This window comes from Puma concolor, chromosome C1, assembly GCF_028749965.1.
Source record: "Puma concolor isolate L17-30 chromosome C1, mPumCon1.1.hap2, whole genome shotgun sequence".
Classification (NCBI taxonomy): Eukaryota; Metazoa; Chordata; class Mammalia; order Carnivora; family Felidae; genus Puma; species Puma concolor.
In genome coordinates, this window is record NC_141674.1 from 30986804 (window position 1) to 31005162 (window position 18359).

At 49.0% G+C, this 18359-nt stretch overlaps 1 protein-coding gene across 1 annotated transcript in view; it reads right to left on the bottom strand.

The window, feature by feature from the left end:
• MYCL (MYCL proto-oncogene, bHLH transcription factor) overlaps positions 1-18359 on the bottom strand; it is a 103520-nt gene that overhangs the window by 20684 nt on the left and 64477 nt on the right. The window lies entirely within an intron of this gene.

The window sequence follows — 18359 nt, forward strand, 5'->3', positions numbered from 1 at the left end:
ACTCGAACTGGAAACCGGCCCTCAGGCCAGCACTCGGCCAAACACTGGGCGACCGGCAAGGGCGCCTCCTCCGTACCCCCTTACCCCTCCCCCGCCTCCAGGGCTGGGACTTGGGGGCGGGAGGGCCGGCAGCCGGACGTCCAAGGGCCGGGGCTGGGCGCAGGAAGCGGCGGCAGGCCTGTCCTGGAGCCTCAAAGCGGCGGAAGGGAGGGAGCGGCCGGCACCTGCATTGTGCGAGCCCCGCTCCCTGCTGGGCCGCCAGGGACTCCCCGGGACGCGTTCCTGGCATCCGCTGCTGGGGCAGGACGGCGGCAGTCAGGCAGGTAGTAATAACTGGACAGAGAAGGCTAGAGCTGCACTTTCATTCGTTTATTGGTGCATTCATCAATTTTTGAGCTATGGCAGGAGCAGGAGCGCAAAACTAGTCCATGACCCAAGGACGCTCCCACTTCGTGGCTCTGTGGCCAGATGGCTGGATTGGAATCCTTGCTCCTTTCCCTCACTAGCTGTGTAACTTGGGCAAATTACTTGGTCCCTCTGGGCCTCATCAGGTGGAGTGTTGGATTAAATGAATTGCATGTGAAGCATTTGGAACCAGTCTGGAACTGGTAAGCATTCATTAAGTGTAGGATTTTTTAAAATTTATTTTATTTATTTATTTTTTAGATTTTATTTTTAAGTAATCTCCACACCCAACGTGGGACTTGAACTCATAACGGGGAGATCAAGAGTCCGACGCTTTTCCGACTGAGCCAGCCAGATGCCCCAAGTGTAGGATTTTTTTTTTTTTAATAATTTTTATTATTGCAAAAGACCATTTCGAGAACAGCATGGAGGGTGCACTTAGAGGGCCCCAAAGTTGCATACTGGGGGCTGAACACTGGTTTTGAAGATTAAAAAAAAAACTTTTTTAACGTTTATTCATTTTTTGAGAGACAGAGACAGAGCGTAAGCGGGGGAGGGGCGAAGAGAGAAGGAGACATGGAATCCGAAGCAGGCTCCAGGCTCTGAGCTGTCAGCACAGAGCCCGACGCAGGGCTCGAACTCACAAACTGTGAGATCATGACCTGAGCCGATGTCGGACGTTTAACCGACTGAGCCACACAAGTACCCCTCAAAGATTTTTAAAAACTAATTGCTAACCTTTAAAATTGTGAGATCTTACCTAAAACTCAGATTTTGGCTTCTTTTAAAAAGGCTAAAGGTCTGGGAAGCTTGTATTTCCTAAGCTGTTATTGTATTATTGTATTTTGCTAGAAGTAGGTTTTTTTTTTACATATAGTATTTATTTATTTATTTAAAAGTTTTTAAATATTTATTTTTAAGAGAGACAGACTGTGAGTTGGGGAGGGGCAGAGAGAGAGGGAGACACAGAATCTGAAGCAGGCTCCAGGCTCTGAGCTGTCGGCACTGAGCTTGACACGGGGCTGGAACTCACAGACTGTGAGATCACGACCTGAGCTGAAGTAGGATGCTTAACCAACTGAGCCACCCAGGCGCCCCCAGAGTGTATTTCTGTATGTCTCTTGCAACGTGGTGTTAACTTTTGGACCAGAAAAAAACAAAAAACCAAAACCAAAATCAAAAACCTCTTAGGCAACTCCCCTGTTGCAAAGGTCTGCAAGACAAGTTTATTTTGAAAGGCAGATACTGTATTTAAGTTGTGATTATTGATTGTCAGATTTTAAAATGTTGCCTTCTGGAACACGTTCTTCTTCTAAAAGATGTCTCAAACATTTCAGAATGAGGCAGTTTATGCCATTCGAGTCCCCCGAATCAAGGAAAGGATCTGCAGGCCTTTGAGCTTTCCCGGCTGGGCTGGAGGTCAGAAGTGACAGGGTGGAAGATGTGGAGACATTAGCAGAAAGTGGAGCAGAGATGGAGAGAAGGAACAGACAGGCTGTAGGCATTTAGAAAGCAGAACTGATAAGGTGCGGTGTGCAGAGAGAGGAGACAAAGCCTGGGAGCACGGGTGGGAGGAAGACCCATTCACTGACCCGAGGGTCCAGAGGAGGCGAATGAGTTCATTTAGCCACGCGGGGTCTAAAAGTCTGGGCCAGTTATGAGACCAGTGGGATAGAGGGGGTCTGGTGCTCAGGAGAAAGAGCTGGCCTTAGGATGTATTGTTGGTGACAAGGAAGTCCTGTGGGCATGTGGAGGAGAGCAGGAGCCCTAGGATGGACCCTGAGGACCTGTTAACATTAAGGGATTAAGGACATTTAAGGGATTACAAGGGGAAGGAGAGGAGTCTACAGGCTCTGCGGGATCCAGGTGCCTCCCTAGGTGGCCTTTGCCTCCATCCTGTAGGACTGGACCCCTCCTCAAGACCTCCCTGCACAGATAGACTGAGGGATAGGTGGGGAGGAGGGTTTCTGACTGGAGCCTGCTGTAGCCCGATAAAGGGTGAGGTGGGACAAGACCCCAGGCTGGTTCAGGACATCTAAGCATCCTTCAGAAGTTCCTTCCTTCCTCCAGGGTCACTTGGTGGGCCTCTGGGACACTACCGGGAAGGGGAGTTCAGAGGAGAAGCCCACCTGGGCCCACTGGCTGGAGAATAAGCAAAGAGGGCATCCAGGACATTTTTCTCAGCTGCAGGGAAATTGGAAGGCTGGAGGTACCTGGAGCTACCTATCACATGATAGGATACTTGGCAGGTCAGGCTAGGTCACCCCTTATGGCCAGGAAGTATTGAGATTGTCACTGATAGAGGCCAGTGATGTTTCTCGGGAGCCAGAGATCTGGGCTGGGGCATGGCTGAGCTTTGAAAAATTAATTGGCCCTTACCATGTGCCAAATATCATCATACATGTTTATAAAAACTCTATGAAGGAAATAAAAATTTCCCTGTTCTACAGAAGAAAAAACTGAGGCTCATAAGGCATAAATCACATGCAAGGACATGCAGCTGGTGAGAGGCCTAGTTGGGAGGACAAGGCTGGAGCTTGGGCTCTGTCCCTGCAGTTTCTCCTGGGGTGACCCCACTTCTGCAATAGCCCTCCCAGCCTCCCCGACATTTGAGCTCTGCCCTGAGGGTCCTCCTAGGCTCACCTTCTCCCTCATAATCAAAAAGTGATCACCAAATCCTGTCAATCATACCCCCTCTGCAGACCTGGCATCTGTGCCCTTCCCTCCAGTCCCAGAGTGACTGCCCCAGCTTGGGCCTCATGATCTCCTGCTCTGGCTATCAGCCTCCTCCTTGGTCCCCCTGCCTTCCACCTCTCCTTTCCCTCCCCCAGGCCCTCATCCACACCAGCAGCCAGAGGGCTCTTCTCAAACACAAGTCTGACCCAGTCATTGTCCTTAACACCTGTCCATGATGTCCTGTTGCCCTCTGAATAAAGCCCAAATTCCCAAGTGGGTCATCAGGCCCTGTGGACTCTGGTCACCAGCCTTGCCAGCCTCGTGCTCACTGATCCCTGGACTGTTCCAGCCAAATGGGATGTTAACTCCCCCTCCTCTGAACAGACCCTGGGCTAGGCTTCCTGGCCTCGGGGCCTCTGTTCCCAGTGCCAACCTGGCTTACCGTAATCTCCCTTGTCCATCTCTGGTGACTGAAGTTCTGGCTACCCTTGAAAGCCTCGCTGCACAGAGGGTCCTTTTGCTGGAGCCTAATGTGCCTTGGATTAAAGTTCTTTGTGTCCCTGTCTCTCTTTCCTACTGAGTGGTGTGAGCTTCTGTGCATCCCTCCCTTGGTGCCCAGCATGTTACCTGACATAGTGGGGAGGCTCTGAAAACGTGGGATGGGAGCAACTTAGTCTCGATCTCCCTTCCGTCCGTTCCGGCTCTGGCATGGCCTGGAGTCACTTCAGAGCCAGCAGCAGCTGCAGGTCTAGCTCCTGGCTCAGACCCATCTCTGATTCCAGCTCTGACCTGCTTCAAGCTGGAGATCCAGCTCCAGGCCTAGCACCAGCTTTGGCTTAATATCCAGGACGAATATGGGCTTAGTCCATGGCATTGGGTCCAAGCTCACAACCCATTCATCTGTTTCCTACCCTCCCTTTTATTTTTATTCTTCTTCTTCTTTTTTTTTTTTTTTAAAGTAAACTCTACTCTCAACATGGAGCTTAAGCTCGCTACCTCGAGATCAAGAATTGCATGCTCCAACGAGCGAGCCAGCCAGGCGCCCTGTGTTTCCTACCCCCTCCCAATCCCCAGCTCCACTTTCCTGGGCTGAAGTTTCCCACCTCAGTTCCTCGTTTCCCCTGCATTCCTATGAAGCCTTTTGTAAGCTAAAATGGCGTAAAGAAGCAATGGCCATGAACTTATATGGAAAAATTCTTCAGCATTCCCACACCCAAAAGCTTCTGTTAGGCTTTTCTGATACTTTAGGGCACATCTTGCTAGTGTATGTGCAAAATAAATCCGAGATTAAAGCATAGATGCTTATAGACACAGTTCAGATCTCTGGTGGCTGGATGCTGAGATGCTGAGTGTACTTCCTGGGGAAGGAGCTTGGTGGGGCCACTCTGGCTGTCAGGGGTTCACGCTGCTTCTGTGACAGCTTGATGCCAAACACTGAGCACTATTTTGGCTATTTACCGTTTTTGTTCTTTTCTTTTAGAGTGAGAGAGCGTGCAAGTGGGGGAGAGGGGCAGAGGGACAGAGAGGATCTCAAGCAGGCTCCACGCTCAGCATGGAGCCCAGCGTGGGGCTCCATCCCAGGACCTTTGGCCCCATGACCTGAGCTGATATCAAGAGTCAGAGGCTCAACTGACTGAGCCACCCAGGTGTCCCGTTTTTTGTTTTGGGGGTTTTTTGTTTGTTTGTTTTTTCATCTTTTATAAAAGTGAAAATCCCCCTTGAATTTCTTTGGTTAGTAAAAAAAAAAAAAAACAGGTACTGATGTAGGTCTTTTGTAAAAGCAAAGTGGCGTTTCATGCAAACGTTTGAAAAGCATGTGGTGTCTGTACTCTCCAGTTAGAAGGAAGGAGAGAGACTGGGAAAAGACCAAAACAGGGCCCCATGTGGCTGGTCTGCTTCTGGGATTACGCCTGCCCTGGAGCTGCCTTGCTGCATGCAGCATCCCAGCCCAACCTCAGGGCCCTGGTGCTGTAGGGACAACTAGTCCCAGGTTCAAAGCAAGACCCTACCACTTACTGGCTGTGAGGCTTTGAGCACCTCCTTGGGCCCCGATTCTCTTGTCTATAAAACAGGAAAACAGATGACATGAGAAGGATAGGAGACAATGCTGTGGAGGTCTGGACATGGCGCCTGGCACACAGTAGATGTCAATAACCGCCAGGGCCTTTCCCCCTCACTGTTTTTCCAGATCCACCAGGTCAGCTCCTGTAGGTGCCCTGCACATTCCACAGTGCTCATTGCATAAGGGTTGTCCTGCCACTATGACATTAGTGGCCCTGGCACAGCCTTGCTTCCAGGCTTCTGGCTGGGACTGTTGTCCCTAGGGCATCTTGGGCAGTGGGGTCAGAGCCAAGGCACCACACTGGAGCCCCTGCCTAGAACTCCATGTCCCTGACGTCAGGGGCAAACATGGCTCCACAGGGTACTGGGGAAAAGGCTGGTCTTCCTTCTTTGCTGTGGGCTGAGTGTATGTATTTGGGTTGCGGAGGTAGGGGTGCTTCCTTCTCCCCTCTGACTACCTCCTGAGTTCTGTCCATCAAAGCTCGGAAGGCAAGGGTTCCTATGCATAAGGGAACTTGGGGGCCCCTGTACCTTAAACACAGGACCCAACATCAATGGGGGACTGGGTGTGATGTGTACATAGGTAAGTGAATATGGAGGTATGGATGTATTTGTGCATGGTGTATGGTAAATACAGGCATGTTAGAATATCACGTGTAACACATATATGTCTGTGTGCAATGTACACGGGTCTCGAAGTGATGTGGGTAGTTGGAGGGCCATGTCTACATGTAGCACATATGTAGTGTGCGTAGGTGACTTTTGCGTGTGAATACCTGTACGTGGGGCAACAGATGTAGATCTGGGTACGTGGTCTAAGCAATGTGTGTTGGTGTGTCTGTATATGATGTGTGTGTCTTGTGTGAGCTAGATCAGGGGGAGAGCATGAACTGGAGAGTTCTTTTAGGCAGTGGGGAAGTGTTGATGTATTTAGGATTCCCTGCTGAACTCTCTGAGGTGGCCCGGCCAAGGTCATGGTCTACTTGCTGCAAGAGCAAAGAAGGGCAGTAGGGGCAGAGTCAAGGGGGTTGGGTCTATTCTCCAAAGAGCCAGATGCTTCACACTCAGCTGACTATCTTGCCCTGATGTCTGGGGAAAAAAAAAAAAAAAAAAAAACACCAGGGAAATAAACACAACCTTTGGAAGTCCTGGTGATGTGTTTGGGGAGGCTGCTACAGCAAGTAGCTCATGTGGGCAATGCCCTGCCTTTGACCGGCCGCTAAGGCTTGTGAGGCCAATGGCCTTGCTGCCATTAACTGCTCCTAGATGATTACCTAAGTACTGCAGCCCCATTCCGGAATTTCCACAGTATTCCTGCTGAATCTCTGTTCATCAAAGCTCATAAGGCACAGGTTCCTACAGTTAAGAGAACTGGGGAACCCTGACCCCCAAACACAGGAACCAACATCAATGGGAGGGTCTGGGGGTGACACATAGGTGAGTGAATGCGTAGGTGTGGATGTATTTGTGGCATGGTCGTGTCGCAATTGCAAATTGGCATCTCTTGGGACCCCAGGCCCCAGAAGGAAAGTTAAGGGACTTTTTTTTTTTTTTTAAGTTTGTTTATTTTTGACAGAGACAGAGTTCGAGCACGAGCTGGGGAGGGGCAGAGAGAGAGGGAGACACAAAATCCGAAGCAGGCTCCAGGCTCCGAGATGTCAGCACAGAGCCTGACGTGGGGCTCAAACTCACAAACTGTGAGATCCTGACCTGGGCTGAAGTCAAACGCTTAACTGACTGAGCCACCCAGGCGCCCCTAAGGGACTTCTAAAGCCGCATCACACCTAGGCTGTTGATCTCTAGAGAAACCTAATTTTAACACAGGTTGGCTCCTCCCTGCCCCACCCCTTGGTGCGTCTCTTTCCTCAGAATGCACCAGGACTCCCCCTCTTGAAATGACTCCTCAGATAATGTGATCTTGTCTGTATTTTCCATTGCTCCCTAAGATGCACTCCATGCTGGAGACGCCTTGAACCACTTGCATTTCCAAGAATGAGTGCCTAAAATGGGCTACTCCGCCTGGCTGACTCTGATTCATCCCTCAAAATTCAGGCTAAGTGTCAGGTCCTCAGGGAAATTTCTGAGGCTGAAACTGCTAGCTGTCCCCTAATACCCAATTATTCTGCTTGCCCTTAGTCATAAAATTCTGATTTTTAGCGGGGCACCTGGCTGGCCTGGAGTAAAAACCCTATTTCCTAGAATTCCTTGCAGCTAGGTGTGATTCTGGGACTGAATGTGGGTCAACAGCTTGTGGGTGCGACTATTCTGTGCAACTTTCAGGAACTGTTTTTTATCTTATTTTTTATTAAAAAAAAAATTTTTTTTTAAGTTTTATTTTCACTTATTTTTTGAGACAGATAGAGAGCAAACAGGGGAGGGACAGAGAGAGCGGGAGACAGAATCCCAAGCAGGCTCTGGGCCGCCAGCGTGGAGCCCGATGCGGGGCTCAAACTCACAAACCACGAGATCATGACCTGAGCTGAAATCAAGAGTCAGAGGCTTAACCCACTGAGCCACCCAGGCACCCCAGGAACTGTTTTTTAAAGGGAGTGTGTGCTGTTTTTCACACCTTCCTCCTTCCAACTCACATGGAAGCCACGCTGGCCAGTGAGATAGAAACATTGTGTTAAGGATGGCAGAGGATGATGGGGCAATAGAACAGAAAGCACTGAGCTGTGATGATCATGGAGCCGCCATACTAGCTCGTGACATGGCTGTGATTGGGGAATTTTGTCACCTATAGCCAAACTCAAGCCTAGCTGATACATTTCCCTGGTACCAGCCGTCTCTTCTCTTGTCCCTCAGCTCTCTCTGACGACACACTCCATTCCAATTGCCTGGTTCTATTTGTCCATCCGACTGTGATCTCACAAGGCCGGGGTCTGTGTCATCTACCAAGCACGGTGCCTAACAGACCCAAAAACGTTAGTTGTATTAACAACTGTGTGAAATACACATTCAGACATCCAGGTGGGGTGAAGCCGTAGTTTGGGGAGTTATTGGTGTAATATGGTCACTGATGGGGTGGGAGAGGACGGGGTAAAGAGGAAAGAGGGTTGAAGGAAGAGGTCCTCAGAGCTCTAACATCTAAGGTTGAGGAGGAAAAGCCCTCCTGGGTCTGTGCTGAGGCCACCTCTGCCCAAAGTTAAGGGACTAGCATTGAGGGAAGCAGTGGTCAAGGGTTCAGGGTTCTAGAGTCCAGGACATCTGGGTTTCCATCCTGGCTCTGCCACTCACTAGCTCTCTGACCTTGAGCAAGTTAACTACTCAGCCTCAGTCTCTTTATCTGCAGAGGAGAGAATAATAAAGAACTTACCTCATGGGGTTGTTGTGAAGTTAAAATTAGAGAATTCACGTAAATCACATAGCACGGTGCTTGGCATAGAGTGAGTGGTTAACAAATGTTGGCCATTATGATTCTTGTTACTATGGTCTTTCTTGCATTCATTAACTCACTTAACAAACAAGCTCTAGGCATTCTTCCACATGTGCCCAGTGCTTCAGCCAAAATGTATTTCCTGAGATTTCCTAACACTTACCATTCTCCCTCACCCCCTTTGGCTTTGCACATGCTGTTTGCTCTGCCTGACATGCCCTTCACTCTCCTCATCTGCCTGGCACACTTGCCCTTTGAGCCTCAGCTAATAGCTCATATCCTTAAGGACTTGCTGAGACCTCTTAGGCTAGGTTGGAAGCCTCTGGGCTTGCACATGACCATGGCTGTCTCATTGCACAACTCCAGTGGGGGACCAGTCATATAGACCCTTTTGGCTGTGCAACGTGGCAATCTTGCCTGTATCACTCCTCTGTTTACCTTTATCGTAATTTTTATCAGCCTTTTACTGTAATGATTTATTTACCTGTTGATCTCTCTCTCTAGACTCTGAACTCCTTAAGGACTCTGCCTGACACCGAGGCAGGGCTCAGAGAATGTTCATCTGAATGAAGGGATCCTAGCCTCATCCCTGCATCCTGGGGTTCCCAGTCTGGCTGGGGAGACAGAATGAACAAACAAAACATATCAAGAGGGGCGCCTGGGTGGCGCAGTCGGTTAAGCGTCCGACTTCAGCCAGGTCACGATCTCGCGGTCCGGGAGTTCGAGCCCCGCGTCAGGCTCTGGGCTGATGGCTCGGAGCCTGGAGCCTGTTTCCGATTCTGTGTCTCCCTCTCTCTCTGCCCCTCCCCTTTCATGCTCTGTCTCTCTCTGTCCCAAAAATAAATAAAAAACGTTGAAAAAAAATTAAAAAAAAAAAACATATCAAGAACAGAGTATGACCAGGAGGTTCACAGCCCTGTGTGTTTCAGACAGAGGCGTTCCCACGATGGACAAAGAGAGCTCTAAGAGAGGATGCGGTGGTCAGAGCGGGGAACTGGAGCAGAGATGTAAAGAATGAGTACGTACTAGAAAACCCAATGCCCCACACTTCTGGATTGTTCTTCTCAGATGTGGGAAGAATTCTCGCCTTCCACCGCCCCTGACTTTCATTTGGTCCAAAAATAAGAACATCATCTTTTCAAAGCTCTTACAAGGACAATGTATATCCAAGAGGAACCAGCATAGATTGAGGTCTTTGCCAGGCCAATTGTTACGCTGGGCCACAGCCTGAAGCAAGAGGAGGTACCCAGAGGATCTGACATTGCTCTAAAACTTAATTCGAGTTACCCCCGGGCTTAGGACCAGATTATGGGGCTCTTAGGAAAGTGTTTCTCCTCCTCAACATGGATTTAGACTATATTGTTGCTGAGAATAAATAGTTGTGTTTTGTGTGCATGTGTGTATGTGTGTGTATTTGATCTGCATTTAACCACTCTCCTGCCATTCCCACTCACCCCAAAAGGCCAAATCTGAACAATGAGGAGGAGGCATAGCTCGTCATTTCTCATTGGTGGAAAGACTTTAAAGAGACAGGACACTGAGAGTCAAAATTTCCAAGCCCATCCTGGGCTGTTTGGTGAAGGCTATTTGCCTGTACCCCTCCATGCTCTTGCTAGGATAGTCTCTTAGACTGAATAACTCAGACTTTGGGAAGTGTTCTGCTAAGTGTTTCTTATCCTGTTGATCCTATCCCATGTGGCTTAGGGGGTGAGGCTTCCTGAACAGAGCCTGATGTAGATTTTGCCCAGGGGAGAACTGAAAAGGTGGTCTCTTTCAGTGGGTGTAAGGGAAGGAAGATCTGAGACGGGAGAATAAAGTTAGGAACTGAGTGTACTCATAAGGAGACATCCTGTTAACAGGTTTTGGTTGTTTTTCCCTTGGGCAGTCACATGACATGCACAATTTAAAATGATTTCTTCTAGTTGTATTTCCCTACAGGAATTCCTGCCCCTTCAGTGAAGTCTGTCACAGGCATGTGGGCCTTGCCTTCGTGGTAGCTCATGGAGTGAGCATATCCAGCAGTGGGGCTGGGGAGGAGTCCTTCTGGGTGCAAGGCTCCTGAGCAGGCACGGGAGGAAGACAACCTTACCTGAAGAGGAATAAAATGAGGAGCAGTCCATTTTAAGGGACAAGGCAGTCAGGTTAAGGGTGAGGGTGCAAGTAAAGCTTAGGGTGAGCCATGGGAACTACCTTTTCTGGGGACTGAGAGCTTCAAGTCCAACTCCTGGCCGAAACAGAGGGTGGGGTGAAGTTTCAGGAATGAGGTGGGAAAGGGGGGGGCTGGGAACCCCTCAGTCTCAGTCCCAGCCCCTGGTTGTGGCTTGGCTTCCCACAGGGAGCCAGGTGGTGGCCTGTGCCTGTGTGTCCTCACTGCCCTTTGCTCTGTGGGAAGGTCCTGATAGCAAGCAGAATGGATCGTGGCCACCGGAGGACACTTCCACGTGCCACCAGCCCTACCCTTCACCTTTCGTTTTTTCCTGATGGCCAGGAAGTCTTTGGGCAGCTCAAGGAAGGCTGCTACTACCTTCACTTTGGCCCTGTCACTCAGAAGGAGTAAGCAAAGCCAAAAGTCTCCAAAAAGAAGCGGGGTGAGGGGAGAGGCTCAAGAATTTGCTATTTTCCCTTCTTTGGCCTCCTGTTCCCACCCAACATAAGCCCAGAGTCTGGAATTCAGAGGAGAGATCATAATTTACCAGCTAAGGGTTAGAATCCAGCCAAGCCCAGCCCCAAAGTCCAGCCCAAAGCTTGGAACGCAGAGCCCAAACAAGCCCAGACGGGTCAAAAGTCCAGCTCAGAAGCTAGCACTAAAGCCCAGAACCCAGGGGTGCCTGGGTGGCTCAGTTGGTTGAATGTCTGACTCTTGATGTGGGCTCAGGTCATGATCCCAGGGTTGTGGTATCGAGCTCTGCATCGGGCTCTGTGCTGAGCAGGGAGCCTGCTTAGGATTCTCTTTCTCTCTCCCTCTGCCCCCCTCACCAGACCCAAAGACCAGAGCTCAGGACTTAGAACCGAGTCCTGGGCGTATAATCCAGTTCACAGCTTAGAACCCAGAGCCAGAGGGCCAGAAGCTCAGAGCCAGAATTCAGACTAAAGCTAAGCCCAAAGTCCAGAGCCCAAAGCAACCCAGAAGCTACTCAAAAGCCTAGAATACAACACAGACCCATCTTAGTTCCAGGACAGCCTAATAGTTCCAGCCTAATAGTTATGGGGGTGCATAGAACTCCACACCCAGCCCACAGCCTAGCAGACCCCGGATGTTCCTCCTAGCAGCAGTTAGGGATAGACCAAGGCTGCAAGATGAGGAGGAGGAATTCCAGATTTCAACCCTACTCCTGGCAGGAGGGGGACAAGGAGCTGGTGTTTGTGTGGTGGCAAGGGGAGTGTTCTGTGGTTCTCCTAGCCCTGGTCTGGAGGGTCCATACTGGGGACTCAGACATCAGGCAAAACATGGCCTGGGGCTTTCTCTGCAAAGACTACCCCTTGGAATCTCAATGGGATGGGAAGCAATCCCACCGCTGCTGACATGCTGTTGTGACTTTGAGAAAGTCCCTTCCCTTCTCTGGTCTTACTTTTCCCAAAAAGGAAATCAGAAAGTGTTTTATTTAGACTCATAGACCCAGAAACACAGAAGGGCCTATTACAGATAGTCCCTTCATTCATTTAATCTCTCATTCATCAAATATTGGTTGAACACATACTATAGGTAGACTTTAAACAGGATGATGAAATGGCCAGATTTTTTTTTTTTTTAATTCATCTGTTGTTGAAGATTGGATTAGAGGAGGCCCATTAGGGCATTGTTCCAATAGTTCAGGAGAGATAGAACAAGAGTCTAAGGATTGCAAGTGTCATGTCATATTTATAAAGTACAGACATGGTCATGGCGCTTAGGTTGCACAGTCCGTTAAGTGTCCGACTTCGGCTCAGGTCAGGATCTCATGGTCTGTGCGTTCGAGCCCCACACTAGGCTCTCTGCTGTCAGCACAGAGCCCACTTTGGATCTTCTGTCCCCCCTCTCTCTGTGCCTCTCTCTCACTCATTCTCTCTAAAAATAAACTAAAAAAAAAAAAAAAAAAGAGTGGGAGGTAATGATTTAAAAGAATACTAATAAAAAAAATAAAGTACAGATATGGTCATTTTACTCTTCTGCTTAGAATCCTTATAATGGCTCCCCACTATCTTCAGGGTGAGGATGCAAGGCCTCTTCCCATCTTCTCAGCCTCAGGGCTTATCAATTTCCCATCTAGCAAATGCCCAGTCCCCACCAAGATACTCATTGTTTCTATACCCACCATGCTCCATTACTCTTCCATCTGTGGTGTTCCTTTTGCTTCACATGCCCTTCCCTATCTCAGGAACTCTTACTCAGGGTTTGGCTCCATCATCACCTCCTCTGTGAAGCCTTCCCAGACTTCTATCTCTCTCAAACAGAATCTAGTGTTCTCAAGTCTGTGCACTCAGACAGATCTCCATTAGGACTTCGCTACATTTTGTAGCTTAGTCTGCTTATGTTTGTCTCCGTGATTAGATGTGACTCCCTCAGAGGTGCCTGGGTGGCTCAGTCAATTAAGCATCCGACTCTTGATTTTGGCACAGGTCATGATCTCAAGCCCTGCGTCGGGCTCCAGGCTGGCATTGCAGAGCCTGCTTGAGATTCTCTCTTTCCTCTCTCTCTGCCCCTCCCTCTCCTCCTCCCCCTCCTCCTCTCTCTGTCTCTCTTTTTTCTCTCATGTGAGTGTGCACACACACATTCACACTCTCAAAATAATTAAATAAAACTTTTTAAAAAATGTGACTCCCTCAAAGGACAGGATCATCCATACCTTCTTCACCTTTGTGTTGCTGGGTGGGTCCAGAGTAGCTCAGTAATCCATGGACCTTTCTACCTCTTCCAAGTAGATTTTATTAAAAGAACAACAAAAAAAATTTTTTTTAAGTAAACTCAATGACACATATGGGGCTTGAACTCACAACCCTGAGATCAAGATTTGCATGCTTTACCAACTGAGCTAGCCAGGTATCCCTAAATTTTTAAAAAAAATTTAAGGCCCCCATGTTTTAAGTTTATTCTATTCATTTTATTATTTTTTTTAATTTTAAAGATTTTATTTTTAAGCAACCTCTATGCCCAACGTGGGGCTCAAACTCATAACTCCGAGACCAAGAGTTGCACACTCCAAGTGAGCCAGCCAGGTGCCCCTTTAAGTTTTTTTTTTTTAAATTTATTTTAGGGGCACCTGGGTGGCTCAGTCGGTTAAGCGTCCGACTTCAGCTCAGGTCATGATCTCACAGTCCGTGGGTTTGAGCCCCACGTCGGGCTCTGTGCTAACAGCTCAGAGCCTGGAGCCTGTTTCGGATTCTGTGTCTCCCTCTTTCTCTGACCCTCCCCTGTTCATGCTCTCTCTCTGTCTCAAAAATAAATAAATGTTAAAGAAATAAATAAATAAAAATAAAGAATTTATTTTAAATAAAATATTTTTAATTCCAGTATAATTAATGTCTAAAAATTTTTTTTACCTATTTTGTTTTTAAACCCAGAACAGAAATGTTTTTCCAATGCCTTTTTTTTTTTTTAAGTTTACTTATTTTGAGAGAGAGAGAATCCCAGGTAGACTAGACACTGTTGGCACAGAGCCTGACTGTGAGATCGTGCCCTAAGCCAGATCGAGAGTCAGACCCTTAACCAACTGAGCCACCCAGGTGCCCCCCCCTCCCCACTGCCTCTTCATCAAAGACATCTGGCCAGTCAGAAGAAATGGACAAAGGGCATAAATTAACATATGTTAACAGCCAACTATAAGTTTTGTTTTGCACATATATATTGTCTCACCCGATCCTCAGGATAACACTATGAGCTGTTATTATTGACCAAATAAATGAAGTTCAGAGAAGTAAATGACCTGCCTAAAGTCACAGACCTAGCTAGAAACAGAACTATATTCAAAACCTGACAAGATTGACTCCAGGCCACACTCTTTAAGGGCCCCAACTATGCTGTTCTCTTATTCCTTATCAGCATGAGACCACAGGGTTACCACAAGTCTGAAGGCCACCAAAGGCCAGGTCTCCATGTGCAGTAGTGAAAGTGGAAGCAGCCGTTACTTGGTGCTAGGCTGTCCGACCTGCTTTTTTGAGCAGATGGGTAAAAGGAGGCCCAGAAGTGGGGTGGAACTTTGGGCTTCCCAAGGCAGGCTCCGCTTCTGCCACGCTGGCCTTAGTCCAGCAAGTCACTTATGCTGAAGATCTTACTCTGAGAGGGTCAAGGCCAGCAAGCCAAGGCAGGGCCTCCAGGCAGGAACGTGGTGTGAGCAAAAGGAGAGCGAGGGCAGAGTCCAGGCTGGCCAGGAAGGGAGGAGTATTGCTCAGGTTTCAGCCTCCACCCCACCCCTTCTTCTTCTTTTTTTTAAAGTTTACTATTTATTTTGAGAGAGAGAGAGAGAGAGAGAGAAAGAGAGATGCAGGAGGGGCAGAGAGAGAGGGAGAGAGAATCCCAAGCAGGCTCCATACCATCAGCAGAGAGCCCGATTTGGGGCTGGAACTCACGACCTGTGAGATCATGATCTGAGCTGAAACCAAGAGTCAGATGCTTAACCGACTGAGCCACCGAGGTGCCCCATTGAGCCACCCAGGCCCCCCTCCCCCTTCTTCTGAGGCCAGGCTCTAAGCTCCTGCCCCGAAAGCGCCTCACCTGATCTCCTGGATCCTGAGGCTACCTGGCAGGATAGGCTACCTGGCAGGCTCCTAGCCCAATCCCTGGGGCTGTCTCAGATAGTGTGGTTCTCTGAGCCAAGGCTGGTCTACTCAGCAACTTCTACTCCATCATTCTTACAACTCCTCTGCAGAGTCTTCCTGGGGGGTAGGGATGTCTCTCTCTTCTGGGAAGAAACTTGAACTTGGGGGAATCCAGGATGAGAAGATACAGGGATACTGGCTGGTTGGCTGGGGGAGGCACCAGGTATCCCAGGGAATCTCTGGGCACTCTCCATGCCCCTCAGTCCCCTGACACCTGAGGCTCAGAAGTCAGACCTATCACCTAGCCTAGTCCCGAAGCCCATAATAGGGGGCCTCCCTCCGAAGTGGTCTATAGCCTCTCGTGGTCAGATGGATCAGCCTCGGAGACTCTCCTATCCTACAATTGCCCAGCTGACATACAGGCAGGAACTAGCAGCCTCCTGGTGACTTCAAGGGCCCTCAGATACTTCCTCCCCAAAGAGCCTCTCTTTGGGACCCTCAAGAGTCCCTTCTTCCTACTTTCTGCCCTGCCTCCTTCCTACAGGACAAATAATAGGGGCTCCAGGGAGAGTAGGCTGGGGCATCCCTATCGTAGCAGCCATTCCAGGAAACCCTTGCTCCGGGGCCTGCCCAGGCCTTAACTCTGGCCATTCCCTGGCCTCAGAGCACCACCACCCAGAATGTAAACTTACTAGTGACTCTTGAGCTAAAGTATACTTTAAGGAATGGGCTGGTTCCTTTTTTTCAGAAGTCAGGGTGGTGAGTCTGCCAGTTAGGCATTGAAGAAATCTTCCACTGGATAACAAACTATAAGCTATCACACTTGGCAACTCTTTCACTTAGATGAAACCTCAACAGCTCCACCTGATCATCGTGCCCCGACCCAACAGCATCCAATTGTGCTTGAAATACCACATTGTGGAACGAGACATAAATCTAGCCTCTAGCTATTTACATCAAATTTCCTCCCCTCTGACTTAAGCGGCCTTACTTGGAGAGGTTTTGCCCAGGGTGCTAATAAAGATAATAATAATAATAATAATAATAATAATAATAAATAATCCTTTTATTTTTTAATGTTTATTCTGAGAGAGAGAGAGCAGGGGAGGGATGGGGAGAGACTGAAACAGAGAGAGAGAGAGAGAGAGAAAGAGAGAGAGAGAGAGAGAGAGAGAGAGAGAGAATCCCAAGCAGATCCATGCTGCCAATGCAGAGCCCAATGAGGGGCTTGATCTCATGAACGGTGAGATCAAGAGTCAGATGCTTAACCAACTGAGCCACCCAGGTGCTCCTAATAATCCTTTTAAAGTGCTCACTCTGGGGGCGCCTGGGTGGCGCAGTCGGTTAAGCGTCCGACTTCAGCCAGGTCACGATCTCGCGGTCCATGGGTTCGAGCCCCGCGTCGGGCTCTGGGCTGATGGCTCAGAGCCTGGAGCCTGTTTCCGATTCTGTGTCTCCCTCTCTCTCTGCCCCTCCCCTGTTCATGCTCTGTCTCTCTCTGTCCCAAAAATAAATAAACATTGAAAAAAATTTTTTTAATAAAAAAAAAAAAAAAAATAAATAAATAAATAAAAAATAAAGTGCTCACTCTGTGCCAAGCACTGTTTTAAGCACCCCACTTAATCCTCATGCCAACCCCAAAGACAGGTACAATTATTATCCCCATTCGACAAGTGGGGAAAGTGAGGCTCAAAGAGATTTGGCAATTTGCCCAAGAGTAAACTGTAATGGTAGAGATAGGCTATGCAGCCAGGTAACCTGTCTCTGCGATCTTTGCACTTAACTCTGCTGCTCTGCCTCCCAAGAAGCTCTGGGGACCTGTTGGCCTCCCCCAAGGGCTCTCAGGGGACTATGCTAGGGTATATGAAGAAGCCCACCAGGCTAGGCATGGTGCTTCATGAGGGCATAGACAGGTGGAGAGCAACAAGGGGGCAGGGAGAGGGCTCTGAAGCTCATTTGCCCTAGGCCGTGAGGTCGGGCTAGACCCAGAAAAGGTCAAGGATGGCTAGGAGGGTGGTCCGAGCACAGAGTGGGGAGCTGTCTGTCTGCCCTTCAAGGAGAAACCCTTGTCCTCACTGCTGCCCTAGATGAAAAGAATGTTACTATGAAAAATGGGCCCAGGCCCCTGCCCCAGGCTCCGGAAGCTAACAGAGCCCTCTGCCTACTGTGGACTGGAGGCTCAGGACAGCCCCTTGGACTCCAGGCCTGGTGGTGTGGGGGTAAAGGGGGAGTAGGAAGGACAGTTGGCAAGAAGGCCAGCAGAGATACGTGGTCAGGACTGGAAGGCATCTCTAAGTGACAAGTCTACAACCACACCATCACCAGAAAAAGGGGCCTGACTCTGGGTTTATAAAACTAGTCCCTGCTTCTCCTCTATTAGCCTCAGGTTCATCATCTATTAAATGGAGTAATAAAAACTACCCTCTCCAGGGGTGTTGTGAGGAGTAAATGAGATGATATACACAAAGCACTTAGCACAGTGCTTGCCTGGCACACAGAGAGTGCTCAATAACTGGGAGCTCCTGTATTAGCTGTGCTCTGTTTCCATTGCTGGTCAATGAGTGTCCCTGGAGGTATGTTACGGGGGCTCTGTCCTCAGCAACACTATGGATGGTGGGTGGAGTGAAGCTGCAAGGAGCAGCCTGGATCTAAACTTAGGGAGAGAAAACAGTGGGCAACAGAACCGGCATTCAAAACAATTTCTACAGGCTGGAATAAGCAAGATGACATTGTCCTTCTGTGAGCTCAAAGACATTCACACAAAGCAGAGGGTGGGGGAGAGACCTGACTTGACCCCAGCTCTGCTGAAAAGGATCTGAATGATTTAGTTGATCACAACCTGATGGGAACTAATCATGGGAGAGAAAGGCTCTGGAGCCCAGCAGTCTTAGGCTGCATTAACAGTGTGTCGCGTCCAGACTGGGGGAAATAATAGGTCTATTGTGCTGGCATGGTCAGGCCATATCTGGAATCTTGCACTGCTACACTGACAGGCTGGAATCCGGCCAGGAGGGGGACCAGTCCGGCTTCAGCTCCCAGGTACTTGTGCTAAGCACTTCCTGGGCATTTTCTTGTTTCATACCCAAAGCTACCCTACCAGGGAGTCACT